At 41.3% G+C, this 19,492-nt stretch overlaps 2 protein-coding genes across 2 annotated transcripts in view; one reads left to right on the top strand and one right to left on the bottom strand.

Annotated features, from left to right (window-relative positions):
* LOC145296069 (uncharacterized) overlaps positions 1 to 13,634 on the bottom strand; it is a 157,213-nt gene extending 143,579 nt beyond the window's left edge. Inside the window, exon 1 of the mRNA XM_080142416.1 lies at positions 13,611 to 13,634. The gene's annotated coding sequence lies outside the window, so the exon portion shown is untranslated. The remainder of the gene's footprint in view (positions 1 to 13,610) is intronic.
* LOC145296667 (uncharacterized) overlaps positions 1 to 19,492 on the top strand; it is a 109,905-nt gene that overhangs the window by 4,282 nt on the left and 86,131 nt on the right. The window lies entirely within an intron of this gene.

Below are 19,492 nucleotides of genomic sequence, written 5' to 3'. Positions count from 1 at the left end.
AAAAGATCCTTGTGAGGTTAAAGAGCAAATTCATATAAATGCATAGAAGAGTCTACGCATACAATAGACAACTAACCATCAACATATAAATCGTTGCTGTCAATAGAAGAATCCAGATTAGACTTACATAGTGCAAGGATATAAAGACTTTTACAAAACAGAAAAGACTGGACATCAAAAAGATTTTGGTTTCATTGAACCAAAATGTCTTGCTATTATTACAGCTGCAGTAGTGAATGTTGTTTCTATGTATTGACACTTGATTAGACAAAAGCTCAAATCAATAGTTTATTAAAACCAATCACAATGCAAGAGATATTCAATTCCAAATCTCAAACTAAAACCCCAAACAGTATTTTTTCATTATTTTTCCCATTCTTTTTCTTTCTGAGCTGACATTATTGCTTATGATACAATCTACCTTCGCTTTAGGAGCCAAAAGGTCTTCAGCAAGTAGCACGCACACGATGAAAGACACCTACGAACTACTGTAAGTAAAATGAAACACACACACACATGCCACTCACAGAATGCACGTACACAAGTTCATATATACACTTTCTCACAAACAAAATAGGTACACTAATATACACACATCTATGATGTCTATCCCATTTACACACACATAAACACATGTGACAACCGAAATGAACATTTATAATCAGTTTCTATTATCAGATAAAACACCTTTTTCCACCTAGAACGATCTTGGATACTCTGAACTCTCAATCTTTATCAACCTTTCATTTTACATTATCTTAAAAATAATTATTCTTGTCTTCCTTCAATATACAGGGTGTCCACAAAGTCTGGCTACATAATGTAGCGAGGCTTTGTGGACACCCTGTATAATGTCCTATCATCAACATATATTGTTGACCTCTGCCATAAAAGTATATTTTGAGGACAAAATTTGGATGCTCTGATATCAAAGAACTCTACGAATCGATATGGTTCTACTAAACACTTATGTATTCTTATCCATATGACAAATCCATATGACATTCTTATCCATATGACTTAATCCATATGACAAATCAGAGTTGCAAAGAACAATTCATCTTTCTTCCATTCAACATGATGCCATTTTTGAAATGTGCTTGCCAAAATTAAAGAAAAAATTGTCTAAATGACACCATTTTCTTTAACCTGTGCCTAAAGGAAAAGTTTTGTCATACGGCCATCTTTTTGGACACACATATGTGACTAAACACAAACAAGAACAAATAAATCCTGCAGATGATAATTCATCAAAAAGTGCATATCACAGCCAATGATATTTAATTGAAAATAATATTTAATTGAAGATAATATTTAATTGAAGATAATATTCAATCAAAAATAATATTCAATTAAGAATAATATTTAATTAAAAATAATATTTAATTGAAAATAATATTTAATTGAAAATAATATTTAATCAAAAATAATATTTAATTAAAAATAATATTTAATTAAAAATACTGAATTATTTTCGAAAAGAATGCGATTAAAACAATTAAATTAACTATCATCTCATAATTTAAATAAATCTAATGGTTTGAAAACAAGCATTAGTTTAGGCCTTGTAATAGAATCTATGAAAATTTTGTGTGTGAAAATTTATTACATATGAGTTAAGTCATTAAGATTTTCTAATAACTATAAAGTTTTATATATATATATATATATATATATATATATATATATATATATATATATATATCAAAATGAAAAAAGCGATAATGATGTGCATCATTTTTTTATGGAAATCGCTCCAGTCAAGGCATAAAGCCACTTGAAGTAAGAAACTAAAAATGAAATACTATTTGAAGGTCAAAAACTAGCCATCGGTAAGTGTTATACAGATAGGTTCCAACTCAGGAAACAGCTATTCTTCCCCTTTATCAGAAACATGGCTTATGGAATGAGAGGACTAAAGAACTAAATAAGGGAATCAAGCAAACACCCCAAATATCTTAGCACTAGGTGAAACTAACCTACTACTACTCCTCCATCCCCTTGTCACAATGCCCCCCCCAGCGTGTGGTACAGCGAGCATCAGGCGGTTTGATCCACACTTCCTCTTCCACTCGCACAGTCGCTCGCTTCTCGCCTTCCTCCACGGGTACCTGTGCAATTCGGGGATGCCGCCACTCGTACTTGAAGACTGCCCTCTGCGGCACTGACTCCAATTTTTGCCCTGACTTTGGAGCCATATTATATCAGAAGACAGCTTCTGGCAGCAAAATCTGGCCCCTTTCAGCTATAGCCTTAATGGTCCTGTGATGCCGCTCCACAATTCCGTTTCCGCCTTGTCTATATGCAGCCCTGAAATAGCGCTGCACTCCCCACTTATCCAACACATTCTCCATGGCAGCTGAGCGAAAGGCAGTTCCATTGTCCATTAGCACTTCCGTCACTGGACCCCTCTCCAAAAACACCTCTTCCAAGACCTTTGCAATTTCACCTACATTTTCCGCCTTGATTTCCCTCCAAATGGCTACTCTTCCTGGTCCACAGTCGACCATTGACAGATACGGCCTCTGTCAATAGTGCGTTACGTCTATCGCCAACCTGCTCCAGTTCTCTGCCACCTGAACCTCACCAGCTTCGTGTCTACTCGGCGCAGGGTTGATTGATTGACACCGGCTGCATGTCTCAACCGCTGTCCTAACGGCCTCCTTTGTGATTCTAGGGTCCACCTTCCTGGCCAAGAACAAGGTTCTATCCACTCCAAAATGGTGCATGTCATGCAAATCCTTCAGAGTGTCTTCATTCAAACAACATATTGCAACAGCCGCCTCATTCAGCGCCTTTAGCCAGGTATTCCGCACCCTCGTCATCACATCTGCTCTGTTCTTCGTTGAAGGAACGATAGTGACCCTAAATTGAAGATCAAATTCCCTAATCAGCTCCCTTAACATCAATCGACGCTTTACTAGCATCTCGGCAGCGCCTTTCATCTTCATCCTCCTTTCTCCTGTAGCTTCGGACTGGATCCAAGAGAACACAGTGGCTGAGTCGGTCCTCACCTCAACATTCTGTAGCCCCCATTTCAAGGCTAAGTTGATGCCCTTCATAACCGCATCCAGTTCCGCCACATTTATGTGAGCAACGTCTTCCTTCTTCCGCAACCAAGCAGCATCTTCTGCAGTAACACCACCTATCTCCAAGGTGACCCCCACTGCTATACAGCTTGCATCACACCACACAACACCTTCTGCACTGTTGGGTACATGCCAAACACCTATCACTGGATCCTCCCTCTTCACCTCTTCAATAATCTCTCTCATAATGTCCACAGTCTCTTTATCAACTCTATCCTTCCACTTCGCTCCACTAGCTAGCCTTTTGATATAACTACATGCAGTCCGTAGCCATCCTGCAATAGGGTAATGGCCCACCAGTCTTCCGCATATTGAGAAGAGTTCTCACCTGCTTAATTTTTCCGACACCTCCGGGATCTCATTTCCCCTCCGGAACACTAACCGTCCTATCTGGTCCTTTCTTAGTTGGAGCCCTAACACAGCTCCTCCCTCCAACGATTCCGGGCGTTTTGCAATTAGCCCAAAGCTGTTGAGGTGTTTTACTACATCCTCCGCAGTTGTTACCGTCTCATCCACCAAAATATCATCAATGTAGGAACTGGTGGCTCTTCTGACTGCGTCCTCCTTGCTTAGCACCGTTTTGAGGATCGCTGCCATGATTTTTGGTGCAGAATTCAGGCCAAAACCCAACCTAGTCAGGCAGTACGTTCGGCCCTTGTATCTGACCAGCTGGTATTTCCAGAATTCCTGTGAAATGTGGATCTGTAGGTATGCAGATTTTAAATCCACAATCGTTGCAGTCTTCTGAATCTGCCTCCACTCTCGCATGGTCTCTCCGCACACGTCCATCACATCACCTCCCGTGTGACACGCAACGTGTACGTTCAGCTCCCTGAAGTCCAATACTGGCCGAACTTTTTGTTTTGTGGGCTGAACAACCGCCATTAACGGCAGCACACCTTTCACCTTCTCCGTCCATGGTCTTAAAATCCCCTCTGAGATCCATCGGTCCACCTCCTTCTCAAATTCAACTCTTGTGCCTCCTCGCAACGTATGCTCGTAGCATTCCACTCTGTTGTTCAGTATGGGAGGTTCTCCCTTCCATGCCCACTTGACTGTCCATTTCTCACCATCAAAGTGTGCAGAGAAATCTTGGTCCTCTATCGTGCAACTTTTGTCTAACCCGGCCGTTCCTGTGACACCTTTTTCGAATTGCACACCTGCAGCCCCTTGATGTCCTCCAAATCTCACGGAGTTCCTATATACCGTAACGCCCCCTAGTCGAGCAATTGCGTCCATCCCTAGCACCACATCGACACCCGTGACAATTTTGTTAATAACAATCGCCTGGATTGTTAGTGACATCCCACATACCATCAACCGAATGATACTTGTGCCATTGCACTTCACCTCTCTGCCGTCAACTGCCGTAATGCTGCTGGTTCCATTGCATGTGTCAACCATGTCTTTGGTGACAATTGTTGAAGTACAGCCCGTGTCGACAAGGGCTTTTGCACTTCGTCCATTTAGGGTCATCTCTACTTGTGGTGGCATACCCTGAAGCGCCTTCATCGAATAAGTGCGGTAGCCACCGGCACAGTGGCTTCCCCCTGTTCCCTGGGAACAGAATCTGCTGATGTGGCCGATTTCCCCACAGCGGTAACACGTGACTTCTGGCTTTGGCTCCCTGCACTCCCTCGCCATATGGGGGCCTTGGCATCGGTAGCATCTGCCAGAGAACCTGGGTCTCTGCCACAGTCCTCTCTGCTTTTCGTCCTTCACAATTTCCTGCGGCAGTTTGCTTCGTTGAGCGACAGCTACGATTCCCTGCTCACTCTCTTTTTTCCTGGCCAGCACCCTAGCCTGTAGAATCAACTCCGTCACCTCCATAGTATTTACACCGGGCAGTTGCTGCAGAGCTATAGAAATATGGTCCGGGAAGCCATTGATAAAGGCCATCTTAACCATCTGTCGACGGCCTCCTCCATTGAATCTTGCTAGTCCCGTCAACCTCCTGATATTGTTGGCGTAAACATCGACAGGCTCTCCGATCCACACCATACGGCTTAGTTTGCCATATGCCACAAACGGTCCTTCGGTAAATGCTTCCTTCAACTTTTCCTCAATGGCGTCAACAGACAGTCGATCCTCCTCCCTCATCTCCAGATATAGGGCCAAAGCATCACCATCAAGATACAGCGGTATCAAGCTGGCTACATCCGCGATGTCCCGCAACTTAGCAACAAGTTTAACCTTGGTCAGCCAGGTTATAATATCTCCTTCTCCAGAGAACGTCTTAAGCATTTCACTGCTGATCCTCTTTGCTTCCATAGTTCCCGCCGAAATAGCTTGTAGTGAAGTAGGAAAAAAAAGAAATTAAAAAAAAATATATAAGACACAGCTGTTCCTTCCAAAAGGTCGAGCTCTTCAACGTCCAAAAATAATTCACCGTCACAAAAAGAATTCGCCGTCACTTCTTCCAACCGTCGTTTCACTCTCTGCGCTCTTCACGCCTGCTTAAAAAAAGTACCGTTTATATGCTGCCCATTTCTCCACTTATGCAAATTGACTATCAACCAGAGCCATCTAGTTTTCCATTTCTCCAAACAGCCAATTTGCAGAGGGGGACAACTCAAACCACACAGAGCCATCTACTTTTCCATTTCTCCAAACAGCCAATTTGCAAAGGGGGACAACTCAAACCACACCACCACAGTAACTGGCTTGGATTCTCTACTTATACAGATGCTAGAATAACACATAGCTTCTCTATATCTCATTCCTTATCACGGTTATGTTTCTGACAAGTTTCCCAGAGCAGCAAGATCAACATGCCTCACATCTAGATCTTTTTCTGACCGCAGTTTCTGATGATTGTGTAACGAATACCCATAGCTCACTCAGGAATGCTGATCACGCTGTGATAATGGTAAAAATATCTCTAAATTTTTTACCCAAAACTGAAGAGCCGTTGCTCAAAACGATAAGGTATTATAAGAAGGCTGACTGGGAAGCCATTAGGGATCTCATCAAAGATGCTTCATGGGAAAATATTTTTTCTCTTCCTGCTGAACAGTGCACAAATAAGACCACTGAATAGTTCAAAATGGCAATTGAAGCACATGTTCCCATGCTGAAATTCTATAGCAATGGTTTACTTCTACTTGTGCAGCTGCCATTGCTCAAGGGCAGCATTCATACCGTAGATTTAACTGACATAAGTCCAGTACAAACAGACAACAAAAGTTTATAGGAGCGAGAAGTAATTGCTAGAAAGGAATAGTGGCAGTTAAGAGAGAATATACCGAAACCATCAGAAAACACATCAAAGCTTAGAAATTATTAATTTCTGGAAAATCTACAACGGTGTAGTAAATAATGAGCAATCAACAATTCTCCCACTATCCAACAATCATAGGGTTGTTTCAATGGCAACTGAGAAAGCTAACATGCTTGCCAGTCAGTTTGCCTCAAATTCCACATTGGACCCAGCAAACCACTCCCTCTCTGACTTTCCTTTGCAGACAGATGCCACATTAGATGATCTGAAAATTGCCCCTTCTCAGGTGCATGATATCATGAAAAACCTAAACACCTCAAAAGCATGTTGACCCGATCTCATCCCAGCTGTGCTATTAAAAAAATGCTCCACTGAGGTTGCTCCAAGGAATTGAGCAGCAAGATGTCTGTTCCCATTACACTTGAACTTCTGTATGTTAGTACCAGTTGGGAAAGCAGAATCCTGGAAAGGAATTCCAAAGTATAGCAGTTCTGGGGAAGAAACTATTAGAGTAAAAAGCTTTCTTACATCTAGGGATCTTTACTGTGTAGGTGTGCTATTTTGCTGCTTGTCGGATTTGTTGGGGGTAATTATATCGAGGGGGCACAAGGGTTTGTAGTTCGTCAGAGCATCCACCATTAAAATACTTGTAGAACAGGCAGAGGAATGCAACATTTCATTGATGTGATAGAGGTTGAAGCTTAGATGACAGTTCAGGACCTATCAAGTTGTCGACTCTCTTTTGAATCCTGTCCAGGAGCGAGAGACTGATAACAAAAGCCAAAAGTTATTGTATAAAAATGTATCAAAATATAATTGTAAAAACATTTATAGAAACAGACAATTTTTTGTATTAAAGCAACATTACTTGGCCTTTTGGCTGAGAGCAAAGTGTAGTATCTGTTCTGGTACTATACATCCGCTTTTCTGTCCTCAGTCAGTGGAGTAGAAATCCTTCTAGACTGAGGCAATTTCTATTTTTGTTCCTTTCCCCACATTAAAAACTGCCCTTGTGTCTAACTCTCTCGAGATACATTGGATTTTCTTCAAACAATTTAATGGGAAGAAGTCGCCGTAAGAGAAAATAGCATTTTAATAAAAAGTTGTTTGAATTAAAGTAAAACTATGGCAAAATATACTTTAATTATTGTCACTGTTGAATTAGGTTGAAAAGTTGCGCCCCCTATCGGTTGTTCAATGAAACCCAACAAAACAAAATGGCCCCGCTCGTATAATGCATAAGTGTCTTATATTTTGGTACAATAAATGTTTTTACAATTTTATTTTGATAAAATAAATATTACTTAGTGCTTTTGCATTTAACGACCCCGCGCTATTTGTTAAATAGTATTTACAAGTTAGATTAAAGTTTTACGATACCATTTTTATTAAATTGTTTTCTTAAATATTTGGCCTTGAAAAATAATCATAGTTTGGTAACTGTATCTCAGCCTGTATCATACATAAATGCCAAATCCGCTATAACTTACTCTTTTTAATTCATCATTTCTATTATTATTACAAACATGGTTTCAGTAGAGATAATTTGTTTGGAAGAAATGCCAAAATCATTACACTCTAAAGAATTTATGTGACTGAAATAGGAATTAGTGCAGCACTCCAGCAAATTATTCATATTTTTTTCATTTAATAACAGAAATTATCAGCATTACTCGGTTTTCTAAAGTTTTCAAATTTATTTCTTTTTCATTTGAACAAAACTTCTATAAATTTGATGTATTCCAGTTAGATAAATTGTTTAAAATTTTTTTGGAGATGAGGATTGGTATTAATTTTCATTGTTTGAACTCTTGCTCTCATTTTGGTAGTTAGTTGTTCTCACAATAGAATCTTTTCCAATCCTTAGATTTTAATGAATAATACCCAAAAGCAAGACGATATGAATATACATCTGGAAACATAATATTTTACCCTGGGAAAATTGTGGGGCTTGAGCCCCAAAAAGGGTGTTTTAGGGGTTAGAAAAACGCCCCTTTTGGGGCTCATATTTATTTTTCTCCAAAAATTCATACTTTGTCTAAAAAAGGGTTCTGATTGGTATCGAATTCAAATTAATGCATCGTTTATCATGAAACGGTATCATTTGGCTGTTTTACCCTGATGTTTTACAACAGGTCAGGGGTTTAAATGGAGAAAATATCCAAAATCAGTCGGGGGATCATATAGCTTTCAGCTTGTTTCTTTTGCTAATCTTTCTTCTCTGACCCATTGGGTGTTGTCTGCATATCCACTTGAAATCATTGATTCTTATTGTGTAATAAAACATTGTATATCATAGATAGAAATATATAATTCTTGGTGTTATGTTCTGTAGTTCTTCATTTAATTTGCTTTTGCCAAACGTGTGATGCAATTACTGATTACTATCTAATTTGATTACTATCTAATATGTCAGTGATCGTGCATTTCATGATTGATACCTAATTATTTTTTTTATTAATGTGATACGCGATTCTGGGATATATTCTAATTGGAATTCTCATTCAGAAGGCACTGGGAGTGGTGGTCCAAAGAGTAGTGTAACAATATTATTGTTGGGACGAGAATCAGAAATAATGGGAACTTTTTAAGGTATCGAAATTGGAAAAAATTATATCTATTTTCTGATGTTGAAAACGATTCTTTTAATTAACCTTTTTTATTTGTTTTTGTTTAAAGCTTAAATTTCCATTGCGAGTACAAACTATAAAATGATACATATATATTGTTATAGATGGCCACCTCGACGTTATACATTTTCTCCCTATTTGCTAGCAATAAAGATTTGTTTTGAACTGAGCGAGAGTCCACTAATTCATTCTTCTTTTAAAACCTAATATTAAAGTCAGTCTGAGGGAACGAGAATGGCCAACCACATTTGTTTCCTATTTACTTGCCTCCCCACAAGAGCAGTGTTGAACAAAAGATCGAGCTTTGATGTGGGGAGATCCAGTTCCCTAGAGAGGGGCACTCTGGACGTAGACAGAGGTAGAAATTGTCTCAGTCATGAAGGATTTCTCTTCCACTGACCGAGGACTGAAAAAGTGAAGTATAGCAGCAGAACAAATATTACACTGTGATCCGGTCTCAAAAGCCAAGAATTCAACTAGCAGATATTTCATCAGCCAAGAGATGAAGAAAGAGATTTTGTCAATTCTATTTTTAGATCGGAATGTGAATTAGAGAAAAGAAGGGCAAGAGGTAAAACTCCCTTCTTTTCCCCCATTTTTTTTAGGACCTGGATTTCGGCCCCATTCATTCTTTTTCACTTCGATTGTCGACCCGGAATGATGCCTTTCTACTTGTGGGAGAAGAGACGACTGAAATAAAATTTTAAAAAAAGGAACACTATTTTAGAAAACCGAAAATGACCGATAGACATGTTACAAAAAGCGGATAATAAGAAAAAAATGGAAGAACCGTGAATTTATTATTTAAACTTTCTTTCCCCACAAAAGGATTCTCTCAAACTAAAAATGTCGCTATCAAGTTGTGAAAAGAAAAAGAACAAAAAAAAAAGAAAAAAAGGGAACTGTGAGTGTAAATTTTGTTTCTCCTTCTATCAGACTGAAGTTTAATTTTTCCTCATGTTTGCGTGATTTCTAGTTATGCAGTTAATCTCTTTCCAAGACTTTTGCTCAGTTTATATGCTTAGAAATATCCCAAACCCTAAAATTTTGAATATATTCTTTTCGTTGAATCTTTTTTTATTTTTATCTTTAATAAACCTATTTTTATATTGTTTGGAAGTGTTTGTGTTTTCGTTGCTTTCACGCATTGTTCGGTTGTCAATCTTACATTTTCCATCTTGTTTGGCAAGATATATCGAGTCCAGGGGCCATTATATCATTTCAGTTGTATTTCCAAAATGTCTTTATGTATTTTTTGTTAACATTCGTAATAATATTGATTTTAAACCACCAGTAAAACTAAAATCACTCCCCCCACCTACACATAAGTGTAATATATAACATATACATATATTGCATGGGGTTTTGTGATAATCAGAAAGTTAAAAAAAAAAAAAAAAAGAAAAAAAAAGAATTCTATAGTTAAAGAGGGATTTGAAAAGAACTGGAATCGGAGTCAGTAATTGTATCAGAATTGGGAATTTAGCTAAGAATAAGTAATTGTATAGAAATTAAGGAAAATATCAGAATCGTCTCATAAATAATATATATATATATATATATATATATATATATAACTACTTCATTTACTCACATAAATTTAATATACGAAAGTATAGATTTATGCGTAAACTTGAAGTATTTACTTCAAAAGTGGTCAATACGTAGGTAGAGCTAGTTAGTAATTTATAAAATATATATGGCGATTAAGCTACACTGCATAAGCCTGACGAATCCTATAGTGGATGAAACGCAGAATATTCAGTGTAGCTTAATCGCCATATATATTTTATAAATTACTATATATATATATATATATATATATATATATATATATAGATAGATAGATAGATAGATAGATAGATATAGATATAGTAATAAGTAGAAAATTATAGTGTTAAGTTGTCAGATTTTACATTAAAAGAATAGGTTTAAGGCTTGCAAAATTCATAATGCTAAAATTGCCTGTGTAGCATAATGGATAAAGTACTTGGTAAAATTCAGTTGTAAGTGACACTATTCTGGAGAGTGAAGGTGAAGACATCAGTGTGGACGAGACGAAGAATGCAACTTATGATTTAAGACTTCTAGCAGGTCATGACTGGAGCAACGAGAACATGCTACCTCTGCGGATTCAAGAAAGGATTTTGTTCAAAATTCTATGCAAATTTCGAAGTTAGACAGAAAGATTTTCGAGTTTGACAAGATATACTTGAAGAAGGCCGAAACGTTGTAATAAATACTAGTAAAGGTACCATACTAATTGTGGTTCTCTCTTCCAACTTTTTAAACATTTCAAACAAAATCAATTTTATGTAAGCGTCATATAATATAATGTTGTTTCGCCAAGATCACAGTGTAGTATCTGTTCTGATGCTACACTTCATCTTGTCTGTCCTTGGTCAGTGTAGCAGAGGTCCTTCATATGTTGGAATATTATTCTTGCTTAATCTTTCTTCCTATCTTTTTCCTCTTCTTCTTTCTTACCCTTTCTCTTTGTTTCTGATGATGGTCATCATTGTTGTATCATGTGACTGAATAGTACTTGGCTGCAGAAACTCCCGCTTATTTTGTGTGAAGATTTGTGATATCTTCGTCAGTTGAGGATTCAATATCCACCGATGTGGATGTGCAAACTTTGTCTTCGTCAATAAAGATGTAAAAATTAGAAGTTAGAGATTTGCAGATGGTGCGGACATGGGACGTTCGTATAATTTTTACCATTTTTTAATTAAATTATTTTTCTATATTCCTGTTTTTCAATTTAATTTTTTTTTACTTTATTTTCCAAGATTATATGAACATTATCTTACGTTGATGATTATACGTTCATGCGTGCAATGGAAATATTAGACTCTTACATATAAAGATTACATTAAAAATGTAATCGTAATAAAAAAGTAGAAATAATTTTTGCAATTATGATTTTTTTTGTGTGAAAATATTAAATAAACAATGCTTAATTCAATGATAATATTGGTAGTTCTAGAAATTAATTTTTCCTCGAGTTATATCGATTTCGTTAATACGGACTTTAGGGCTTTTTTCGTAATGTTCGTGTAATTATTTTATTTTATTATTGTTACACATTACGATGCTTTATTTACATAAAAAAGCAAAAATAAATCCATGCGTTTTTTATTTATTACTAAAAACCATAACTTTAGTAAAGGTATTTTTTGTTTAAACAAAATAATACATTTCCACCAAGATTTAAATAAACATAATTGGTTCATTATATTTTGTGATCATTATTTGATAAATAATGAAAATTTCATTAAAATTGGTTAATTTCCTGATTTTTTGGTGAATTTTTAAGTAAAGGGAGGGGTTAAAATATTTATACATTTTGAGCACGGCATTCATTTTGCACGTACCTAGTCAATAAAGACGTAAAAATTAGAACAGTCTTAACTGGACTTTAAACCAGTTGATAATCAAAAAATTGGAGAAACTAAACAAGTGAAGGTTATGTTTTTATCCTGACGTTGTGACCTGACTATAAATTCGTCAAAGAAGACTTGTTAGTAAAGACATAAAAATCCAAAATATTCCAATTAAGGAAGTTATTATAATAAAGAATCGCTTGCTGTGCAGACGGTAAAAGAAGATAAACTCTGCTGGACTGGGAAGTGAGGATTCTGCTGTCGGGGAGAGAAATATATGAGGACTTCCAAGAATTTTGAACGGATATACATGGTTATGTTTCGGCATCTACAAGAACTTTAAAGGATATGGTTACCGTAATAAAAGGAGATATGATAATTAAGGGGAAATAACTTTGGTTGAATTACTTTCCGTGCACAAGTAAAAAGATAAAAATGGTTGACCATTGTAAAAAAAAAAAAAAAAAAAAAGAGTATCTGAGTAAGTGTTTTCTATCTCTTTCCTCTTTCTATCCTGTACCCTCTCTACTTTTGTTATAGCTACTTAAGGACTGTTAGACTAGACTAAAGGGACAAATTTAGCAGTTACTAACACGACTGAACATTTTACATCTACTACTATTATTTTTTGGCGTTTTACAATTTGCCACTGTGCAGAGGGAGACAACTCTCGTTTATTAAAAGATTCTTCATTTTTCATCTCATAATTTAGGTCGTGATATTTTTTTAATCAAAACATTAAAAAAGAAAAAAAGCTGTGACGAACCTTTTTTTTTTAATGTAACAAAGTTTATAACATTAATAATACAAAGGGTACTTGTACAATTAATCAAGACATTAAAAATTGAAAATATAGAAAAAAAAGTTATCCGTTTTGACATGAAGATCTCCGGAAAAAATTTCACTTCATTTGATCGAGTAGTTTTTTGTTTTGTTTTTTTACAGCAGAAAAACACGTTTTTATGAGAGCGCGTTGAAGACAAACATCTTGGATTTGTTTTAAATTTTTGTTTGAATTTTAGAAACGACATGGGAGATAACTCCAATGGAGTTAAAGTCCATGTAAAGCGCCGACACTTTCTCCCTATCTTTAATAACTAGCTTTTCTTCCTAAAAATCGAATCTTTTGCTTGGTATAATAACAAATTGTTTTGTTTTTTTTTTTGCTGTAAAATAAAAACTATTTGATGAAATTTAGTGAAACTTTTTCGGAGAACTTCATTCCATAACAGATATGTGTCGCGTGTCGCGGTGCAAAAGAAATCACCGCCTCCACTTTGTTTACCTTTTTCTTATCGCTTTCGTTTCTACTTTTCTCTCTCTCTCATTTGAAAAAGAAACAAATGAAAACAAACGCTCTGCGCATGTCGGACGCTTCCGGTACAGATTTTTTTCCATTTTCGCTTAGGCCCTTAGAATTTGTGATTTTTTTCAATTCTTGGGCACTAAGACCAATAATTAACTCACCCCATTTATACTATACTTTATTAAATAGGAGTGTTTACCTTTTTAACACATATTTGCGATGCCATAAACTCATCTAAATTAATCAGAAGCATTTATTCGTTTGTTGGGAGCGTCGACACTTGCCCGGCCCTCCGTGGCCCGGGCGACCAGATCAAAGTGTAGTATCTGTTCCGGCAGATACTGCAAGCAAAGACCATATGTGGGGGCAACCCCACATATAAGACCTTGGTCAATATAAGGGAAACCCTTCATACCAATTTTCACTATCCAGCTCTCCTACTCCCTGGGTAATTGGTCCCCATTTCCCCTTCATTCCTCACATTAAAAATCGGCCTTGTGCCTAATTTGCTTAGTGGGGGAGCAAATAAATACCCCGCCCACCTGCGAGTTCCCTCGCAGGGGCACCTTTGTGGCCTTCGGGTCTGTTCCGGCAGATGCTGCAAGCAAAGACCATTGCCCTTGTGGCAATCTTCTGGTTCATGTAGGGGCAACCCTACTTGGGCCAGCTGGCAAATCACTATCCAGCTCCCATTTCCCACCTCTCGGGAGCTGGTCCCCTTTTCCCTTCCCCCTCCCCTTCACTCCTCACTTAAAAAATCGGCCTTGTACCTAATTTGCTCGGTGGGGGAGCAAATAAATACCGCCCGTCTGCAAGTTCCCTCGCGGGGCACCTTTGTGGCCTTCGGGCCAAGATCAAAGTGTAGTATCTGTTCTCTGATACATACACAGCGATAGGCAGTCTTGTTCTGGCGACACATTCTCGTGCCCGGCGAGCTTGTTGGGTAGCGTTCTGTCCGCACCCCCACTTTGTCTGTCTTTCTCTGCTCTCCCCCCTCCCCCACGGGGGGGATCCGAGCTGATAATTTACGACCTTCCCGCGAGGGAGGGTCGGAAACACTTTCTCTCTTCCCTCCACTAACTTCCCACTCCCTCTCTCAGTTCTATCTCCCCTCTTGCCGCCTTTGGCGCCACTTCTTTTTGGCGCCAAAATCGGCTCCCAATTTGGACGTCGACTCCACGTCACTCATTTTGGTGAATTTATACAGGGAAGAGAGAGCTTTTATTCAAAAATGGACACCCCCAGCCCGGGGACCACCAATACAGATACCCCCAGCCAGGAGGCTACCACAAGAAAAACTGCTCCCCAAGAGGACGGCTCCCCAACAGGGGAAGCAAAAAGCAACGGGGCATACCGCCCGGACACTAAACCAAAGGACGCCCCTCAGAAGGGAAAAAACTCACCAGCAGCTCCCCAAGAGGGCGACTCCCCAAAAAGGGGAGAAAAAACAATGTTGGACGGGGCATCCCGTTCCGGCAACAAAAATCAAGAGGCAGTAGCCCCAAAGGACGATAAGGGAGACAGTGCTCCCCAAGAGGGCGACTCCCCACAAAGGGGAGAAAAAACAATGTTGGACAGGGCATCCCGCTCTGACTCCAAAAATCAAGAGGCAGTAGCCCCAAAGGACGATAAGAGAGACAGTGCTCCCCAGGAGGGCTACTGCCCCAAAAGGGGAGCAAATCAAGAAAACGAGGGGGCATACAGCCTAGACCTCCCCAAAACAAAAGGGGCAAAAGCTCCCAAGGACAATAAAGAGGACAACGCTCCCCAGGAGGCCGACTCCCCAAAAAGGGAAGTATTTCCTGGAAGAAGTATAGAGCAGGGAGAGTCGGTCCCAAAGGAAAGCGGAAAGGGAAATGCGCCTCAAAATAGCAACCCTTCCGCCAAGGAACAGCAAAAACAGTCCAACCTCACCAAAGATCCAACACCAACAAGAGGGTCGGCATGGGGGAAGACTGTAGAGAAGCAACTGTCCCCTCAAGAGTATAGAGACTTGTACTTGACCAAGTACAGACAATACATAGAGGGGGCAGAAATTAAACCAGTGCCAGGCGCTTGGGAGGCAATCGAAGACAGAGTGCTCTCCCTCATCATCTCGGATATGCCGGAAAACCGCCTCCTAGGGATGAAAAAGGAAGACATGTCAGGGCTCCTACACAAGCTAAACATCCCGGTATTATACCTGTACCAGAGGAGCTACGCCATGTGGGACATCCTCCTACCCACCAAGGAAGATGCGGAGAGACTCTCCCTACAGGAAATTAAGTATGGGAGAACAAAACTAAAGCCCGAATACCAGGGCAGGACAAGGACCCGGGTGCAGGTATTCAATGTACCTATGCAAATATCAGCAGAAATCCTGGGATCCTTCTTCACACAGTTCGGCGAGGTGGAAAAAATAACCCCAGTGCGGTCGAAAACCGGCATGCACTTGGGCAGCTACACTGTGGCCATGAGGCTAAAGAAAGAAGGCTTCCAGGCGATACCAGCACAGCTGACATTTAAGGAGGCAACTATGACAGTAGTAGTGGAGGGGCGTCGTCCGCACTGCTGGTTTTGCCAAAAACAGGGTCACATGGCCAAGAGCTGCCCTCAAAGGTCAAATCCTACTCAAGTGACACTAAAGGCGGTCCCAACCTCTGAGACAGCACCAGTGTCCAAACAGGCTGTCACAACTCCTGCAACCAGAGCACCAACCCCAGCACCGAGGAAACCCAAAACTGTGCAGGAGCCCAAAGGGGAGGAATGGATCACGGTAATGAGGCGGAAACGGAAGCCCACAATCCCATCTGCCACCGTCCCACAACCAACCCAACAACCGAGGCAGCAACAACAACAGCAGCCTCCACAACAGCCGCAGCAACAGCCATGGCAGCAGACACAGCAGCAGCAGCCAAACCAGCCGTTGAACCAGCCGCAGCAACAACATCAGCTGCCGCGGCCAATTCCACAACCAATGCCACGAAAACAGCAGCAACAACAAAAACAGCAGCAGCAGCAACAGCCAGAACAGCAGCAACAAAAACGGCTGCAGCAACCAGAAAAGCAACAGCATCAACCGGAGAAACAACAATTAGAGGAGCAGCAACAACCAACGGTCCCCACACCAATTGAGACGGGGATCAAGCGAAGAAAACACTGCTCCTCTGAGGATGAATCTGCTAGTGAGAGGGAGAGGAACTCAACCTCACCACTCCCCGGTTCATTCAAAAGAATAAAAAAGAAAAGGAAAGGGGAAGAAAAGGCAGCCCCCACTCCCTGTGAGCATACACCACCTCTAACAACAACACAACCCACTTCCACCCCCATACCACATACTGCACCAACACTAGACACCGCACTAACACCAACACCAACATCAGACACCGCACCAACACCAACATCAGACACCGCACCAACACCAGACACTGCACCAACACCAGACACTGCACCAACACCAGACACTGCACCAACACCAGACACTGCACCAACACCAACACCAGACACCGCACCAACACCAACACCAGACATCACACCAACACCAGACACCGCACCAACACCAACACCAGACACCACACAGACACTCGTCCCCACACCAATGCAAATTGAGCCGCCATCCCAGAAAGAAAAGAATGAACCCGGGAGGGGGAGAGACCCTTCAGATTCTCCCACTTACGGACTCACTCCAACAGGGACTCTCGCCCTCGAAACGAGAGAGGAACTTTGTTCTGTAGACCCCCTGTCTGTGGCAATGGGCGTACCACACCGGCAGAGAAAAAATTTAAAACCTCTGCTGGACTGCCAACAGATAGGGGGAAAAGACGTTAATGTCCCCTCTAATTTCCCGGACGCCCCACGGCTAACAACTTTCGTCAGGCTTCCTGAGGCCTGCAAAACCAACGTGTGGACAATGCTGGAAGCCGCTGAAGGGGCTGGTCCGGGAATTGAACTGATTAGGAAAAATGACCCTTCCCTTGAGGAACTCGCAAAACAATGCAAGGGAAGGGTCCCAGTGTTGGTCCATCCGTCACTCTATAGGGCCCTTAAATTGACTTACCCTTTGGATGTCGGCGGCATTGTGAGAGAAGGTCAGGACATGAAAAACCTGACCACCTTGAGCATTGCACACAACGTCGGTGTCCTTTCCCCGGCTGACTTCGGAGCTGAGTGTAACACACCTTAAGGTAGGTACCATAGCTTTGAATTTGGCTAGTCTGAATGCGAGGGGCTTGAGATCATCGGGCCGGGCGGCTCGCCTCCGGCACGACCTCTTGTCCCTGGGAGTGGATGTCGCTGCGATTCAGGAGACGCATTTCGTTTCCTCTGTGGACTGTCAGGTGCTGGCCCGAGACTTTGAGGTTTTCTCAGCATATGGCAGCCCGCGGGGGAAGGGAGTTTCCGTGCTGGTTAAACGTACCCTGTCGGCGACGGTCGACGTTGTCCATAGAGATGCAGTGGGTAGGCTGGTTGTGGCCGATGTTGCCGTAAAAGATTCTGTGTTTCGGGTGATTGCGGTTCATGCGCCCAGCACCGCTCGTGAGAGGGTCTCATTCTTCAGTCAGCTTGACGCGTTTGTAGATTGTCGGAAGCGGGTAGTGCTAATGGGGGATTGGAATTCCATCTTAGACCCCGACATAGATAAGGTAGGAGGCGGAGCTAGAGGATCGGAGAGGTGCGAGTCCAGCCTGGCTGATCTGATGGCTAGATGCGGTCTGGTCGACAGGTTTCGGGTCGAGCATCCAGGGCGGGAGATGTGGACGTGGACCAATAGTGTTTCCTCCTATCCAAATACTTATTTGGACAGGATGTTAGTTAGGAGAGGCGAAGTAGACTTCTTATCTTGTCCCACGTTCACTTGGCTAGGCCAGACGGACCATAAATTAGTTATGGCCCGGCTGAAGCTAGGAAATAGGCCTAAGTTAGCGGGGTACTGGAAGTTAAACACCTCCCTTCTGGAGATACAAGACTTCCAAGATCAGTTAAGAGAATTGATTAAGAAGGCACTAGTGGGGGCGGTTACCGGGAGTAAGTGGTGGTTAGGTCTCAAAGCCAAGATCAGAAGCTTCTCCGTCAAGTATGCCCAGCGCCTCGCACTAGATAAGGCCAAGACGAAGAAGAAGCTAGAGCAGAAACTAGCCCAGGCTACGGGGGAGGGTGATAGGGTTAGTCAGGAACTAGCTAAGCAGGACCTTCTACGCGAGACTAGCGAGCGTTACGAAGGCCAAGTAGTTAGAGCTAGGCTTAGAAAGATAGGCAACGAAGCAGTCAATTCTGATGCAGACGTGCGCCGTGAGGTTTCTAGGCGTGGCTCGGACAAATACATTGCAAAAATCAAACATCCGAATGGACGCACCCTGGAATCGACTCGGGAGATCTGCGAGGGGTTTCGAGAACATTTCGAGGAGCGTTTTACGCAGCAGCCCGATCTTCCGGTCCTTGAGTTTAGCGACTATTTGGCCGACTCTCCCCGCCTCGAGGTGGCTAGAGCGGCTGGTTGCGAGGGCCGGGTGACGGAGCGGGAGGTCTTTACTGCGCTGAAGCAGGTCAGCTGTGACAGATCGCCAGGACTTGATGGTCTGCCATACGAACTGTACTTGAGGCTGTCGCCCATGTTTCTGCCTCTTCTGACGGATATGTTCAACCATTGGTTTGCTCAGGGATCCATCCCAGGGCAGGTGACCAAGGGAGTGATCACATTGCTGAAGAAAGGTGACGGGCATGGAGGGGAAGAGTTAGACGACTACAGGCCCATAACTCTGCTAAACACAGAGTTGAAGATTTTGGCCAAGGTCCTGTCGAATCGGCTGCAGGTTGTTATCGACGAGTTGGTTGAACCGGAACAGAACTACGCTGTGAAGGGGAGATCGATTCAGAACAACTTG

The sequence above is a fragment of the Euprymna scolopes genome, chromosome 1 (genome assembly GCF_053919585.1).
Source record: "Euprymna scolopes isolate OS-2025 chromosome 1, ASM5391958v1, whole genome shotgun sequence".
Lineage (NCBI taxonomy): Eukaryota > Metazoa > Mollusca > Cephalopoda > Sepiida > Sepiolidae > Euprymna > Euprymna scolopes.
This window is presented reverse-complemented; position numbering and strand designations above follow the sequence as displayed.